Raw genomic sequence first — 4,538 nt, 5'->3', positions numbered from 1 at the left:
TATATGTGGTCCATGAGTGAGTCCCATGTGATGTGGCCCATTGTGATGTGTATTAGACACATGTGATGCGGCCCATTGTGATGAGTGAGGCTTATGTGATACGGCCCATTGTAATGTATATTAGGCCCATGTGGTGTGGCCCATTGTGATGTGTATTAGACACATGTGATGCGGCCCATTGTGAAGTACTTGAGGCTTAAGTATGAGGCCCAATGTGATTTATATGAGGCCCAATGCGATGTATATAAAACCCTTGTGTGAGGCCCAAGGTGATGTATATAAGGCCCATTGTGATGTGTGATTCCACTAGGATGTATGTAATGATGTTTATGATGCCCATCCATGATCCTGGTTGATATTAAATGGGCCATGCTTTGGGAGCAATGATGGTTAGATGTCCACATTGTAACTCTCCCTAGGGCCCATTGTTAGGCCCATTCTCATCTCCCCTTAATGGGCTAACCCAAACCGTTGGGCCCCAACTGATTATTATATTACCCATCTTTCCCTTAATTAGGCTATCCTAATCCGTTGGGTCCCCATTTGATAATGATGCTTTCCACCATACCCTGTAAGACCACCCAAGCCTTGGAGCCTATCTTGTGTTCATACCAAGCCTTCCATAGGGAATGTGGCACACCTGTACTTATTGGGCCCCTAGGAAGCCCAGATTGTTACGTGATGGAACGGGTAAGGAAGCCCACTCCTTGTTCTTAGGCCCATTCTTAATAAGAGTAGGCCATCTAGGCCCATCCTTAATATGAGGAGAGAACATCATCACCATAGATGGAAAGATCGATGGTATCAAGTTTGGTATATCCACTGTTGAGGACCGATCCTCATGTTATGAATTAGATCTGTTGTCCTTCTATGAACCCCGCCATATATATAAGCCGATTATTGATTATGACTATGATTGGTATACACATTGAGTATGTGTTAGCATAACATTGTGATTATATGAGGCCCATTGTGACTATGTGAGTCCCATCGTGATTGTGTGAGGCCCATTGTGTGATTATATGAGGCCTGTTGTGATTGTGTGAAGCCCCTTGTATGTGCAAGGCCCAATTGTGATGTGTGAGACCCACCATGTGTATGTGATTGTGTGCATGCCACTCCATTATTATGGGCCATGAGCCGTCTTATACAGGCCCACCATGATGTATGTGATTATAATCATGCTTAGTATACTTCATGATACATACTGATACTCATCATTCACATGCTTGTTATGAGGAGTGATTGAACATAGCATGTACCATTGGGTAGATTGTTTATGGGACTCCCCGAGAGACAGAGTTGCCCTACATGAGTGCACGGTACACTCAGGTTTGATGCATGACTGGATGGTATGGCTCATGCGTCTCGTATTTTGTGACATGATCATTTGGCACCCTATCGACATCAGGGTTGCGGCCTCCACAGGCATATCGTGGATAGCCAGATGGGACACTAGAAATGTTTGGTTTAAGCATATGGGCACTTTCGATGTCCATGGGTGAAAGTCTCTAAACTCCAGTGGCCAGGGGATGCTCCAAAGTTTAGACCAAGTGGAAGACATGAGCACCGAGTGTCGAATACCAGGAGGCCACGCTTCCCACTGTGTCATGGTCGGTTGGGAGGGGGTGTGCCCTTATCCCTCTCGAGTGAAGGGGCTGTAAGCTAGGCTGAGTTTGACCAGCTTCTAAATGGGTCTTCTATCGATGAGCTAGGTAGGCATTGATATAGTGCTGGCAGGCAGGTAGTTAGGTCTTTTCCACTTGCATGGTTGTGTGGCTAGGGAGGTGACAGCCAATGTGGAGTGTACTAGACCCCGGTGATGATCCCAGAGATGTGCAGTACTAATATGTGGACTTGTTGAGCAGGAGTTGCATACTCATTCATTCATTTATTCACTGTCTAATCGAGCTAGTGATGCGCAACTAATTTATTATGTGTGCCTTCACAATGGCCAGGATTTCGATTAGGGCGCTTGACCAACTTGAGATCAGGAGTTACCACATTGAGTCTAGCTATCCAAACTTAGGTATGGGACTAGTTTGGATAGAAGTCCCTTGTAATGGACCTCATAGCTTGCAATACTACGTACTATCATCCCGACTACACATTCCAGTTTGGTCATTTCGTTCGCACCGTATTTGGCTTACTATGTCTCCGCATTGTATAGCTGATCTACATTGCTTCCTCAGTATATGATATTGGCTTATTATGTTTTTACATCCCATGGCCTAGATACAACTAACAGTATTCATGGACTCATTAGGATTTACATATTGCATTACATACTCTGATATTGAGTGACTTATAGATTTGTTAGTATTTCTGCTTACTCTTATATTGCATACTTGGCACTTACCTTACGCACACACTTACACCATCCTCTAAGCTTTCTATAAGCTTATGCACGATAGAGGCATGCAGGTGGCGTTAGGTTGCAGTAGCATTGAGCTTGGAGTGTGCAGCTATCTTATGGAGCTTTGATTATATATATATATATATATTTCCCTTTTAACACTATATTCAAATGTTTATATTAGTGTATATGTGATGATGATGTTGCCTTTGTGATTTGGGTAAGTTATGCTTCTTATAAGATAAATGTACGTTGAAAATCCTCCTTGTAGGATCCCAGGATCAGAATCTAGTGTATGTACGCCGGAAGCCGAGAATGGGGTACAACGGAGGCTGTCAGCACCGAATTCAGTGATCAAGAATTTTGTGAGCCCAGTTTCCAAGTTTGGGGTGTGACATGCTGCGTTGACGTCAGCAAGCTACGTGGGTCTAATCATGAGGTATGTGTTATATCTAAACCATCCAGTCCATTGAACGTGGACCCCATTATGATTTATATATTTCATCTGCACCATCCAGCCTTTTGGGATGGTGCTAGACGCACATGATGTACATGTTATATCCACACAGTCTAAAGGCCGGACGTGGGACCCACTGATGTATCTGTTTCATGCAGGTCATCCATCTATGAGGCCCTTATGATGAGGCCCATTGCAATGTATTTGAGGCCCATGGTTTGTGGCCCGATGTGATGTATGAGAGGCCCATATGATGCGGCCCAATGTGATGTATATGAGGCCTTTGTGTGAGGCCCAATGGGGTATGTATTAGATCCTTATGTGAGGCCATGAGCCCATTATATGTTTGACCCTATGAAGGCCACTCCTTGGGAATAATGTTGGTTGAATGTCCACATTGATGGGCAATGATGGTTAAATGTCCACATTATGACCTTCCCTTAGGCCTTATTAGGCCCATTCTCATCATTCTCTAGGTGGGTTAACCCTAATCATTGGGCCCCATTTGCATGATCCATCTATTCACATTGGGCTATCCCAAGATGTTGGGCCCTGATTGGTTGATAATAGGATTATTTCTTTGATCTTGGACTCCATCTAGGACTTATTTGGGCCCCCTAGGGCATCTAGCATGCTATATGACAGAATGGAGAAGGAACCATTTTCGGATCCTTAAGTATATAGGTAAGGCCACCTAGGCCCAACCTTGATATAAGGAGAGTTCATCCTCACCGTAGACGGAAGGATCCGTGCTATTAGATTTGGTATATCCACAGTTGATAACTGACCCTCATGTTAGGGATCTACTGTCCATCAATGGACCCCACCTTATATAAAGGCTGGTTATTGAGACCGATTATGAGAATGTGATAGTATAGCATTATGATTGTATGAGGCCCTTGTGTGAGGACCAATTGTGATGTATGAGGCCCAATTATGATGTGTGAGGCGCACCATGTGTGTGTGGTTATGTGCACACCATTCATTCATTTACATGGGCCATGGGCTGCCTTATACAGGCCGACCACTATGTATGTATAATCATGCTTAGAGTACTTCATGATACATACCCATACGCATCATCTGCATTCTTGTTATGAGGAATGATTGAGCATAGCATGTACCATTGGGCTGATTATTTATAGGACTCCTTGAGAGGCGAAGTTGCCCCACATGAGTGCGCGGTACGCACAGGTTCGATGCATGACTGAATGGTATGACTCACACATCTCGCATTTTGTGTTATGAGCACCATACCCCCTAGCGACATCAGGGTCATGGCCTCCACAGGTACATCATGGATGGCCAAATGGGATACGAAAAATATTTGGTTCTACCACTATGGGCACTTTGGATGTCCTTGGGTGAAAGTCCCAAAATCCTCTTGATGCCGGAGGATACTCCAACGTCTAGACCAAGTGGATACACGAGCGCCTAAGTGCCGAATACCAGTAGGTGGCATCTTCCACTGTGTCGTAGTCAATTGAAAAGGGGTATAACTGCCACGCCCTAAACCTGAAAATCGGACTCACAGGAATCTCGATCGCCGAATCTGGTACCGACAGCCTCCGTAGTACCCCATTCTCGACTCTCAGTGCTCATACATCAGGTGTCATGCCCCAAAGTCAGAAAACGGGCTCATAAAATTTTCGATCACCTAATCCGGCGCCAACAGCCTCTGTAGTGCCCCATTCTTGAATCCCGGCACTAATATGCCAGATTCCG

Source organism: Magnolia sinica, chromosome 4 (assembly GCF_029962835.1).
Source record: "Magnolia sinica isolate HGM2019 chromosome 4, MsV1, whole genome shotgun sequence".
In the NCBI taxonomy this organism is placed as follows: Eukaryota; Viridiplantae; Streptophyta; class Magnoliopsida; order Magnoliales; family Magnoliaceae; genus Magnolia; species Magnolia sinica.
This window is presented reverse-complemented; position numbering follows the sequence as displayed.